Here is a 13,795-nt window from a genome sequence, read left to right on the forward strand (position 1 = left end):
TTGCTGAGGCCGCTAATTGTAATATACCATAGCCATCATCACAGAAAAAAATTAAGTAGACAAGTGGACAGATCCATGTGTCCACTAGAAACTGAACCAAGAATATTAAAAGGTAACCTGCTAAGGGGAGGGGTGAGGGAAGTTGGCTTGTGTCCTTTGCTTCCTTAAGAGGGAAAGCTTGAATTTCTAATGTAAAACAACTTAAAAAATTCAAATTCTACCTAGCTATGAGAGAGTCTTCCAGGCTAAGAATTAGTGAATTCATGACTACCAAATTCACGGCCGTGAAAAATGCATCACGGACCATGAAATCTGGTCTTTTGTGTACTTTTACCCTATACTATACAGATTTCATGAGGGAGACTAGAGTTTTTCAAATTGAGAGCCCTGACCCAAAAGAGGGTAATGGGGGGGGGGTCGTAATGTTTTTGTAGGGAGGTTGTGGTATTGCCACCCTTACTCCTGCACTGCCTTCAGAGCTAGGTAGCTGGAGAGTGGCAGCTGCTGGCCAAGCATCCAGCTCTGATGGCAGCACCCCGCCAGCAGCAGTGCAGAAGTAAGGGTGGCAATACCATACCATGTCATTCTTACTTCTGCACTGCTGCTGGTGGCAGCGCTGCCGTAAGAGCTGGTCGGCCGGCCAGCAGCTGCTTCTCTCCGGCCACGCAGCTCTGAAGGCAGCACAGAAGCAAGGGTGGCAATACTGCAACCCTCCCCCACTCCCATCCCCTTTTGGATCAGGACCCCTACAGTTACAACATGGTAAAATTTCAGATTTAAATATCTAAAATAATGAAATTTACTTTTTTTTTTTAAATCCTATGACCGTGAAATTGACCAAAATGGACCATGAATTTGGTAAGGACCCTATTCATGACATCTCAGCAATAGAGAGCTAAAGCCAAGCAATAGGAAGGCCAGGGATTTTGATCTGAATATTAAACTGTTACCACCACTTATTTTACTTCGATGCCTAATTAACATTTTGGAAAAAGGATGACTTAAAGATTCACACCGTCACTCCTTCAGTTAAGGTGCAAGAGCTCACAGTACACACCAAATAGCCTAGCAAAAAAGTCTGGGAAGAGCAGCATTCACACTGCTGGTATTTCTAATTGTTAACAAAACAGCACACCTCAAAACACCCATTTAGGATCTGCCTGTTTACCTATCAAACAAAAAAGTGTACAAGTTTTCTTTTGTTTTTTGAAGAGGCCTTTGCAGGTCACTTTTAAAAAGGATACCATCAAACTCTGAACAGTTTTACATTGGAGGTATTACAAGTAACACCAAGATTACTATTTAACTTGAAGTATAGAAAAATATTTCTGTTTACTCTGTGCTTTTGACTGCACTTTGTATAGTCAGTTTACCCTGTTTGTGAGGGTCTTTCACTCAGGAACTGGGATAGGAAATTTAAAAAAATAAACAAATAAATAGAAAATTGGATTGTAAAACCATAAAAACTGGGAGCGAAATTCAAGGAAAGGTATATTACCTGAAGCTATTTTTACCTTTTCTTAATTGACTAGATTTTAAGACATTGCTTACCTTTTAATACACTTATCACCCAACATCTGACAGACTTCAATCACCACCTACAAGGAGGATTAAAGCTCTAGCTTAGACAGGCTAGTTAAATAAATTTCCCTGATCCACCCCGCCCCCATCAAGGGGTTGTACATTAAGTTGTACACAGCTACATTTATAGCTTTTCATACTAGTTAACTGTGTACATACAGACACTTCTTAAACTGAACTTTCCTTCCTGGAGGCTAGAAGTAGAGTGTCACAGCAGTTTAAGCCTTGTGTTCCTTTTCATTCCTGCCTGTTGCAGTATACCAAAATATCTATAAAGTCATACATTCATGTTCTCTTCGTATATTCTTTTGGTGCATTATTTGCAGACACCTTTGTATGTTCCAGATTAGCATGAAGACCCAAAGGAGGTAATCTTTTCGGGTGATAAGCCAGAAGGAACAGCTTGGATTTCATGTTCCACAGCCATTAGCTACTAAATCTAATGTTAGAGTTTCCAGGAAGCTGCAAAACAGAAAACCCTTTGCTTTATGAAACAATTTCTGTTTTACTCTGAAGAAAGGGGGTGGATAGGGATACAAAGTACTTTCAAAAATCTTGTTTTTTATGATAATCTGGAGACTTATTGCTGTCACCATGAACACAATATGATTAATATGTAACATTATGATGAAGGGAACATAACCTAGAAATTGAGATTAACAACCATTGCTTACACTAGGATGGCTTTCTATAACGACACAATGAAAACGTATTGCTAGATATGCTACAGCACAGAAGACAAATGACTCCTTGGGACTTCATCTCAGTATTTTCTTAAAATGAAATTTACATTTTAGCAATATCCTTATTATGCAGTAACCACAACACAAATATGCTTCCTTCTCTCTATACACATCTGCATTCAAAGCATGCTCAGGCTAAAAAGATGTAGATTCTAAAAAAAATGAAGACTTCTCTGTTATGAAATGGAGGTGAGGGACAGAAATGAAAAGGGGCAGAGGTAGTATAATTAGTATTTGTGTGCATAACAGTGAGTGAAAACGTAGGTCATCTCTCTCAACCCTACAAGAAGCTAGTATATTTTAGCGGTTTAAAAATTATTATGGCACGTAAGCAAGTTATCAAACTGCAGTGTGGAACTAAATCCATCTTGGTCAAAGTGAAGCATCATATTTACTTCTCACTCCTGAGCAAATAGTTCTCTACTCTCAAAAGATTGCCTCAATTCAAAGTACAGTCAAGTATTTATGAATCACACTTTAAAATGGTATGAAGTTTTTATTGCTCCAAATTTACCATTTACCAGTACTACATAATATTCCACATCAGTAAAACAGATGAGCACAGTGTAACAAAACCATCTGTATTCAAATATTATAAGAGCACAATGTGATAGTATGAAAATACAACTGCCAGAACTGAAGCACTATTAAGTGCTCAGTTCTTATATCTCATGAGCTAACCTATCTCAGTATTGGCTATTGTCCCCAAGTGCATAAACAGTATTTGAGTTCACAAGAAGGTACAATATGCACCCAGGTAATTATTAAGATTACATCCCCTTAAATATTAGGCTTTCAACATTAAAATGAAAATGCACTTTCAACTGCACAGGGAATGTGCATGCACACGTTTTCAATTTTGATGTAAGCAATGTCCAAAACAGAACTACTAGGATGCTACAGAGGAAGAACTAGCAGATATTCGCACCCTCTCCATTTTTCACCATCTTATTAGTGCATCTCCCGTAACATTAGCAGTGACATATTTTTAATATGGCAATACTTCGTAGTAGTCCAGAAGTCCAAGTAAGAGCTTAAATTAGTGTATCACTAGAACCATATATACAGAGAAGTAGTATCACCCCTCTGCAAAGCAGTAGCAGATGTTTGGGCCTTAAGGTTGGTTCCCCCCTGGATGAGAAGTCAGCAATCTGGACTCTGGGTATTTTCTTAGTGAAACTTTATTTTCACTATGTACACCAGTTCCTGAATAAATGCAGTCAGACAGCACACAGGCAAATCCCTTTTGCAAAAATCTCAGTCCAAAACACCAATGCCTGGTTAGAAAAGTTATAGGTTATTTGGGGGAAGCTGTTTGCCATACCACAAAACTAACAATATGACACTTTTCCCCCCCCCCAAGTCTGTCCACTGCTTGCATTGTAAAATTATATGTAACAGCACCATCTGGTGACTCCCACCATAACAAATGGAAATTCCACTTGGAGGGGCAGGGGGGCAGAAGATGGGGGGTGGGAAATAGGAAAATTCACTCATTTTTGAGTTTGAAGCATTTTTAAAAAGTGGTCACAGACTTTTCCTTCCTTTCTATAGTTAAAGGGGACTTCACTGCTACGGTGTGCTCACCACCACCACAAATGCTCCCAAGAAATGTTGATCAGAAAAAAGTCTGCTGAATAATTCCTTGCAGTCATGTACAAATAAAGCAGAGGAGTGGCGACCAATGAAAGTTCAGTACTGGTAATTTCTTATTCTTCCTTAACAACTATTCAGCCATTAAGAAGTGACGAGGTCAGACAGAGGTTTTTCCCCAGAGACCATCCTCTGGTTTCAAAACAGAGGAATAGCAAGAGCAATAACTTAATTGCTCTGCGGATATTAAAAATTATAAAGCGATCTATACAGACTTGAAGGCATCAATGACAGTGCCAAAAGATGAACTATACAGTGTTAAAAAAAAAAAAAAAAAAGATGTTTCCACAATGACTGAGGAAAATGCTTTTTTGCTAAAGAACACTGATACCATGGCAACAAATTCTGTGTCCCACAAATAGAAGAAGTTTGTAAGATTAGAATTACAATTTAAATAGCTCATTTTATTATTTACTTAAAGTTAGTCTTTCAGAGAAGGCAATATATACACAAAAACCACATTCAAAAGGATCTCTGTCCTTGGGTTTTTCTTTGTTTTTTTGGGGGGGGAGGGGGGCGGGTGTAAACACCTAATGAAGAATACAGAAATAGTATATAAGGATACTAAAGACCCAAGGAAATTGAAGATATTGTACTTCATTTTACCTATATAGCACCTTTGAACCAAAGGGCTTGATAGGTTTAACAGAAGGACAAGTTCTAGAATTCCTTTTGGATACAAGATTTGAGCCATCTTGTCCTGGCACATACAGGATGGCTCTGAAAATAATGGCTTGAATGGAAACTAGATCAGATATGACATGAAGTACTTGCTACCTGATTTCTATTCACTCAACTAACTGGATTAGTCCATTCCCTGCCTAGTGGACAAGCATGCATGCACGCACATCACGAAAACCACCAGCACAACTGGCACACTTGATGGGCAGAGAGGCCAAGTATTGAATGTGCATGGAAAATTAACTATCCTCTCACTCCAAGAGTAATCTCAATAGAGAAGAGCTGAGGCCCTAAGCAGTGGAAAGTGTCGAAGCTTGCAACACTGCTGACTATTACGCGCTTGTTTTGCATCTAGGGGACTTCAGCCTGGCATGCTTCATAAACAATAAAATTCATATAAAAATTGTGAAGACAAAAGAACTGTAGCTAGGCTGAAGTCTCCCATTTCCCAGACAAGTTTTTTTTTTTTAAATGCCCTTCATGTTACTGCAAAAGGTAAACTGCTACAAAGATTTAAGGCAATTTCCATCCCACCATCAACCTCAGCCTGGACCAGTCCATACAAGAGATCCACTTCCTGGACACTACAGTACTAATTAACGATGGCCACATAAACACCACCCTATACCGGAAACCTACTGACCACTATATTTACCTACATGCCTCCAGCTTTCATCCAGACCACACCACTGTCTATAGCCAAGCTCTACGATACAATGCATTTGCTCTAACCCCTCAGACAGACACAAACACCTACAAGATCTCTATCAAGTGTTCTTACAACTACAATATCCACCTGCTGAAGTGAAAAAACAGGTTGACAGAGCCAGAAGAGTGCCTACTACAGGACAGGCCCAACAAAGAAAGTAACAGAACTCCACTAGCCATCACCTTCAGCCCCCAACTAAAACCTCTCCAGGGCATCATCAAGGATCTACAACCTGTCGTGAAGGACAATCCATCACTCTCACAGATCTTGGGAGACAGGCCAGTCCTTGCTTACAGACAGCCCCCAAACCTGAAGCAATTACTCACCAGCAACCACACAACAAAAACACTAACCCAGGAACCTATCCTTGCAATAAAGCCCGTTGCCAGCTCTGTCCACATAGCTATTAAGGGGATACCATCATAGGACCTAATCACATCAGCCACACAATCAGAGGCTCATTCACCTGCACATCTATAAATGTGATATATGTCATCATGTGCCAGCAATGTACATTGGCCAAACCGGACAGTCTCTACGCAAAAGAACAAATGGACACAAATCAGACGTCAAGAATTATAACATTCAAAAACCAGTTGGAGAACCCTTCAATCTCCCTGGCCACTCGATTACAGACCTAAAAGTCACAATATTACAACAAAAAAAGTTCAGAAAAACAGACTCCAATGAGAGACTGCTGAATTGGAATTAATTTGCAAATTGGACACCATTAAATTAGGCTTGAATAAAGACTGGGAGTGGATGGGCCATTATTTCCCCATGCTTATTTCTCCCTGTACAGTTCCTCATATCTCCTTGTCAATTGCTGGAAATGGGCCATTTTCATTACCACTACAAACCGTTCTTTTTCTCTCCTGCTGATAAAAGCTCACCTTAACTGATCACTCTCCTTATAGTGTGTATGGTAACACCCCTTGTTTCATGTTCACACCCCTTCCTACTGTATTTCCCATTACATGCCTCCGATGAAGTGGGCTGTAGCCCACGAAAGCTTATGCTCAAATAAATATGTTAGTCTCTAAGGTGCCACAAGTACTCCTGTTCTTCTTAAGGTAATTTGTGTTTCTTTAGAAATAAGCCTTACGTGGAAGTGAGGATTCCAAAAGTGCTGTGTAGAGAAAAATATGTTTCCAGATCTCGCCACAGAGACTCAACTAACATGACAAAAACTAATTTTAATAATTGATTTTTCAATTATTGGTTCAGTTAAACAGCACTGATAAGCTCTGAAAAGAGGGTTGCTATAACAATGGGCTATTCTGAAATGCTGCCCCACACCCTGCAAGAAGGAGAGACCTCAGGCAGGGCCAGCTTTAGAAAGAGCGGGGCCCGATTCCTGGGGGCGGGACTTGCGGCAAGCCCCACCCCCAGGAATCGGGCCGCGTTCCGGCCAGAGCTCTGGCCAGGGTCGCGGGGCTTGGGTCCGGCCCGGAGCCGAGCTGCGGGGGCGGGCCGGCCCGGAGCTGAGCTAAGGGGGCTGGGCCCGAGCTGAGGCGAGCCGCGGGGGCCAGGCCCGAGCCGAGCCAGAGCCACTGAGGCCGGGGGGTGCTCGGCCGGGGCCGGGCCGGCTCACTCGGCCAGAACCGGGGCCAGAGTGAGCTGCTTGGCCGGGGCTGGACTGGGCCGCACCGCGCCTCCCCGGAGCCCTTCTCGCACCCCCCGCCACCCCAGCTTACCTGGTGCTGCCAGCCTGCCTGCCCGCCCCTGCTTCTTTTCAGACTTCCCGCGAACCTCTGATTCGTGGGAAGCAGGGGAGGGGGAGGAGCAGGGGACAGAGCGTGCAGGGGAGGGGAGGAGAGGAGGGAGAAGTGAGCTGGGGGCGGGGTGGAGAGCTGCGGCGCAGGGCCCTCTTGGCGCGGGGCCCAATTCAGCCGAATCGGCCTAAAGCCGGCCCTGACCTCAGGCAAAAAAAAGAAAAGAGGAAAGGCAAATAGGTACGTGATACTTGACTCAGGAGGATTTAAGTTGTTCCTGTATATCTCTTACAATCTCCCCCACTTTGGGTTTGCCCTGCAATAACTGCTGGAGAGCTCCCCAGCTGACATGGCCTGCAATCACTGCTTCTCCATCAATGGTTCTCTTGCATCCATATTAAAACATTGGCATCATTTCCTTGATTTGCTGGAATTTCACACCCACACACTGGTCACAGCATATGCTCAGAAAATTACAGTTATCTGTATTTAGAGAGTGTTTCAGAATCTGGGTTTTCTTTGCCAGTATTAAGAACAAGCCTCCGTGCTGTACATGAGGGCACTGGAATTTAAATATACGATAACACTGTAAATAAAAGGAAACAAATTCCTTAAGGAAAACCTCTAAGTATGCCAGATGAGTTCTCACTAGTAGCTGCTCTACTTTGAGCAGAGATAAATATTTACAGTCTGGAACAGAGAAATAACACCTTATGTTGCAATACTAGGAATGCAAGCCCCATCAGTCTTTAATATATTTTAAAATCCCAGGCTCTTTAAAGAGTTTGAGTACTTGGAAGTGCACACATTAAAAATTACCCATTACTCAGCAACTTTGGTACTTATAGTACCAAAAAGAAAAAAAACAGTACAGCTATGTAGGGAGTTTATCTAATATGCACTAAAAACTTAGAACTGATCTTCATGAGGGGAGACCTCATCACTCAAAGAATGTAAAAAAATCACTTTTGAAAAAGTGTGTGTATAGCCTCAACTCATTCCTCTTTAGAATTCCCCCTGAATTTTAAAATCACTCACTGCTCTGAAGAGTGCAGGCATTAGATTTTTCTGTTCCAGAGCTATGCTGAATTAGCCCTTCTGAGGTTGTCCTTCCTGACCAGAGTCAGTGCACCCAAATCCAATAGCCCTTTCAAACACATTTGATTTTGCATCCTTTTTGGCAACTCAATTTATGGTTCCTCACACCCACTGCTCCCTGGGGTTCCTTTTAGCAGCCTCTCGAAGCCAGTTCATTTCCCTAGAATGAAGAAAGGGATGTGGAGAGCATTATACATGATCCAAGAATTGAAAGTAGCGTCCAACTGTACTACACTATCTCTCATTAAGATGGTATGACAGTCCCCATGCAGTCAAACTCTTATACAAAAGCTCTCAGAAAGTACTACATCCAACATGGGGGAATTATATATCAGATCTTGTCTTCACAGATAAAGAGGAACTGATCCCAGAACTAAAAAGTGATTGTGACTTGATCACATTTACGTGCAAACAGAATGAAGTCCAAACCAGTGATATATATTACTTAGTGGAATAAAAGGGCCAATTTCACAAAGCTGAAAACAATTATGAGCCAAATCAGCTGGGAGGAAGAATTTAAAATCAGAAAAATGTCAGATTGTTGGAGATATACAAGAACACTATACTAAATGCCCCAAAATCCACAATCCCACAGTTGAGGAAGAAGGCCATATTAGTTTAAAAAAACATCCTGCTTTAGATGGAAAGTGAAGGCAGCTATAAAAATATATTTATAACAAATGGAAGAAAAGGAAAGTTGATAGTAGTGAATATAAACTAGAAGCTAGGAACTGTAGAAAATTAAGGGAAGCAGAGGGACATATGGCCAGCAGAGTTAAGGACAATAAGATATATATTAGGAACAAAAAGAATCCTACTAATGGTACTGATCCATTGCTAGATGGAAATGCTATAAATTCTAACACTTCTTCCTTTTCTGCATTCATAATCTATATTACCCTCCTTACATTCTTTATTAATAAATCAACCTACATGAGTTTATGGAAAACAGATCAAGCCTTCTGTAAGGCATCTAACTTGGTACCCAACAACATTTTGATTAAAAAACTAGAAATATATAAAATTAAGATGGCACACATTAAATGGATTAAAAGCTTGCTAACTAATAGGTCTCAAAATGTAACTAATCATCCTCCAATGGGTGTGTTTCTAGTGGGGTCTTGGCAATGATTGTTTCTTGGCCCTATGCTATTTAACATTTTTATCAGTTACCTGGAAGAAAACAAAAAGTCACTGATAAAGTTTGCAGAGGACAAAAATTGGAGTGGTAAATAATGATGAGGACAGGTCAGTGATACTGAGAAATCTGGATCTATTGGTAAGCTAAGCGCAAGCAAAAAATATGCATTTTCATATGGCTAGATGTATACATCTAGGAAAAAAGCAATAGTTGCAGGATGCGGGGCTATCCTGGGAAGCAGAGACTATAAAAAAGATTTGGGGGTCATTGTGGACAATTGGCTGTACATGAGCTCTCAGGGCAATGTTGTGGCCAAAAGTGTTAGTGTGATCTTTGGTTGCATTAACAGGGGAATCTTGAATAGGATTAGAAGTTAAAATTAACTCTGTATTTGACATTGGTGTAACCACTACTGGAATCCTGGGTCCAGAATTCAAGAAGGATGTTGAATAAATTGGAAACAGTTCAGAAAAGAGCCACAAGAACGATTAAAGGATTATAGAACTTGTTTTATAGTGATTGAGCTCCTTGAGTCTATCTATCTAGCTTAACAAAGAAAGGTTAAGGGGTGACTTGATCCCAGTCTGTTAGTACCTACATGGGGAACAAACATTTAATAGTGGGTTCTTCAATCTAGCAGCAAAAAAGTATCCTTGATCCAATGCCAGGAAGTAGAAGCTAGACAAATCCAGATGGAAATAAGGTGTACATTTTTAATGGTGAGAATAATTAACCATTGGAACAATTTACCAAGGGTTGTGGTGGATTCTTCATCTCTGAATTTTAAAATAGAGATTGAATGTTTTTCTAAAAGGTCCTATGGCCTGTTGTATACAGAAGGTCAGACTAAATGATTAACGTGGTCCTTTCTGGCCTGGGAACCTATGATTCTATGGCACACACCGTATATACTCGTTCATAAGCCGAATATTTTTGGTAAAAAAGTGACGCATCAAAGAGCGGGGGTCAGCTTATAAACAGGTCTACACCAAAATTTGATGATTTTAAACTCTATGGCAGGGGTCGGCAATCTATGGCACGCATGCCAAAGGCGGCACGCGAGCTGATTTACTGTGGCACGCTGCTGCCAGCCTGGTGTCCCCACCGCCGGCCCCGCTCAGCCCACTGCCGGCCTGGATGGACGGAACCCCAGACCAGCAGCGGGCTGAGCCGCTCAGCCCACTGCCGATCTGGGGTCCCAGCCACCGGTCCGCTCAGCCGACTGCCAGTCCGCCGGCCCTTGTAAACGTAAAATGTATTACTGGCACGCGAAACCTTAAATTACCGCAAATAAACGAAGACTTGGCACACCACTTCTGAAAGGTTGCCGACCTCTTCTCTAGGGAATCATTGACTTGAATATTTAACACATTGTCATTTTGTTTACCTGGAGCGTCTGCATTTGCTGCAGCTCCCATTGGCTGGGAACGGCAAACCGCAGCCACAGGGAGCTAAGGGGCTCCATGCCTGCAGACGCTCCAAGTAAACAAAACGTCTCGACCCACCAGCTGCTTACCCTGACGGGCCGGGAGCCAAAGTTTTCCAACCCCTGAAATATAGGGTTGGCTTATGAAAGGGTCATACAGTTTTTGCTATTTTTAACCTATCTATTTTGGGGGGTTGGCTTATAAACAAATGGGCTAATGAACGAGTATATACGGTACAGCAGATAAATCTCAAATTTTGCTTCTACCGCCATTTTATAATTAGATAAATACATCATTAATGTACACATAGCATTGTCTTTGTGCTTACCTATGTATGGAGTGGACTGGAACTTGATTTCAAATACTGAATACATGGAGTGAGCATGATCTAGTGCCGTGGCTCTCAACTTTTCCAACTACTATACCCCTTTCAGGAGTCTGATTTGTGTTGCGTAACCCCAAGTTTCACCTCACTTAAAAACTACTTGCTTACAAAAAATCAGACAAATACAAAAGTGTCACAGCACACTATTACTGAAAAATTGCTTATTTTATCATTTTACCATAGAATTATAAAATAAAATTGGAATAGAAATACTGTACTTACATTTCAGTGTATAATATATAGAGCCCTATAAACAGATCATTGTCTGTATGAAATTTTAGTTTGTACTGACTTCACTAGTGCTTTTTACATAGCCTGTTGTAAAACTAGGAAAATATCTAGATGAGTTGATGTACCCCCTGGAAGACCCCTGTGTACCCCCAAGGGCACACGTACTCCTGATTGAGAACCACTGATCTAGTGGTTGTACCAGAGGATTTGGTGTCAGGAGTCGTGTATTCTATATCTGACTGCCACCAACTCAATTTCTTGCCTTCCTGCTTCCTTGTTCATGTAGGGGTGTGTATGCCTTGTGTTTTTTAATGGCATACTTAAAAAAAAAGTCTATCACTAAAGTAAGGATTTTAGTTTCCTTACCTTTGACTTATTTTCTCCTAAAAAATAATCCTCCTGCATATTTTTTGCACTTTTCCAACCTATGAATTCAACTACACCTCCACCCCGATACAACACGACCCGATATAATACGAATTTGGATATAACATGGTAAAGCAGTGCTCCAGGGGGGCGGGGCTGCGCACTCCGGCGGATCAAAGCAAGTTCGATATAATGTGGTTTCACCTATAACACGGTAAGATTTTTTGGCTCCCGAGGACAACGTTATATCAAGGTAGAGGTGTATTACTGCAATTCAACTATAATGATTTCTTAGGCAACTTCTAAGTTTTCCATTTTGGTCTATTGTGCCAGGGTTTTTCCACTTTGTTCTCAATGTGCCTTATCTTGTGTGTTTAGTTCTGTCCTTATTATAAACTAATATGCCACTGCCCCCACCAGTCTGAGATTTAGTCAGAAATGAGACTATGTAGTAATTTCAAATTAAATAACATTTTTAATACTACAATAATATTATGGACAATGGCCATGTAGGATGAAGTCTAGATCCAGTCATGCAGAAAAGCACCAACCTAGTGCTCTACTATTACTGCCTGCTCTTGAATAGTCACTGTTATTGTCCCCGATTTTTTTCCCCCCAGTCCACCTTCAAGCCCATACAGAATAGCCTGATGTGGCTAGAAACATCTCTACTTGGGACATTCACTGACATTTGCATCAAGTGTTGGAGTTGGCTTGGTTTCAGAAGTGTATGGGCTTGTTTTCCTCAAGTTTTGTGAAACAAAACCAAATCCATATATTTGAATCTGCCACTGAACAGCAGATTCACCAGCTACAGCAAGCCCCATTTACATATTTAAAGGTTGTGACTCTACACAGCTGTTTGATGATGAAAAGAGATTGGCCATTATGGTAAACACACAAACTGATAAATGACTTTACACAGGTATTAAGTGTGGAGGAAAACGTCCCTACCATCGAAGTGTTGCCCTAAAACGATACGTAAAAAGAAAAACCTTGTCCCATCTCAAGCAACACTGCTCATGCTTGTTTAAGAAAGCTTTCAACCACCAGGCCATACGTAATGAGTCGTCATCTCTGAGCCTGATAAGTGCTACTGAGCCATACCTGAGCCTGACTGACATGGAGCCCTCAGATAATCAACCAGGCCAATCTCCGGGTGAAGATTTAACCCGATGTCTCCAAGGCCAGGGATATAGGATCCCCATGAGAACAGCCATTCTAGGTTGTTCAATGTTACTACCTCGCCAGAAGTATCCCCTACCGCTTAGTGGTTCTGAAAGGCTGCTCCTGCTCCAGCCCCAGCCAGTGCCTGCCCCATTCCTGCTCTTGGTTCTTGATTCCTTCTCTGATCCCTGGCTCCAGTCCCCAGCCTGACCACTGTTGCTTCAACAACATCCACTTCTCACTTTCTGACTACTTGAGCAGACTGCCTACTTATGTGGCTGGCTCCAGCAACTGAGATGGAGACCCCTGGAAGGACCATCATTGAGGATGACAGAGTTGATCCAGAGCCTTTGGGGTCAAGTTGCTCAGATGAATCTGGATAATCCTTCCCTCCACTCTCAGATCCCGTCAGCCACTGTAACCATAAGAGCATAGGAACGGCCATACTGGGTCAGCCCAAAGGTCCATCTAGCCCAGTATCCGACAGTGGCTCATACCAGGTGCTTCAGAGGGAATGAACAGAACAAGGCAATTTATTGAGTGATCCATCCCCAGTTGTCCACTCCCAGCTTCTGGCAATCAGAGACTAGGGACACCCAGGGCATGGGGTTGCATCCATGACCATCTTATGCTAGTAGTCATCAATGGACCTAGCCTCCATGCACTTATCTAGTTCTTTTTTTAAACCAGTTACACTTTTGGCATTCACAACGCCCCCTGGCAACAAGTTCCACAGGTTGACTTCTTCACAGAACGCACACTTTTTTTTGTTTGTTTTAAACCCGTTGCCTATTAATTTCACTGGGTTTCCCCTAGTTTTTGTGCTATGTGAAGGAGTAAACCTCACTTCCTTATTCACTTTTTCCATACCAGTCACAATGTTAAAGACTTCTATCAT

General features: G+C 41.7%; 1 protein-coding gene across 10 annotated transcripts in view; it reads right to left on the reverse strand.

Annotated features, from left to right (window-relative positions):
- Positions 1 to 13,795, reverse strand: part of HDAC4 (histone deacetylase 4) — a 438,771-nt gene that overhangs the window by 406,317 nt on the left and 18,659 nt on the right. Inside the window, exon 2 of one of the 10 annotated variants that reach the window (XM_065562157.1) lies at positions 1,552 to 1,598. The exons of the other annotated variants lie outside the window; for them this stretch is intronic. The gene's annotated coding sequence lies outside the window, so the exon portion shown is untranslated. The remainder of the gene's footprint in view (positions 1 to 1,551; positions 1,599 to 13,795) is intronic. 10 annotated transcript variants of the gene reach the window in all.

This window comes from Chrysemys picta, chromosome 11, assembly GCF_011386835.1.
Source record: "Chrysemys picta bellii isolate R12L10 chromosome 11, ASM1138683v2, whole genome shotgun sequence".
Classification (NCBI taxonomy): Eukaryota; Metazoa; Chordata; order Testudines; family Emydidae; genus Chrysemys; species Chrysemys picta.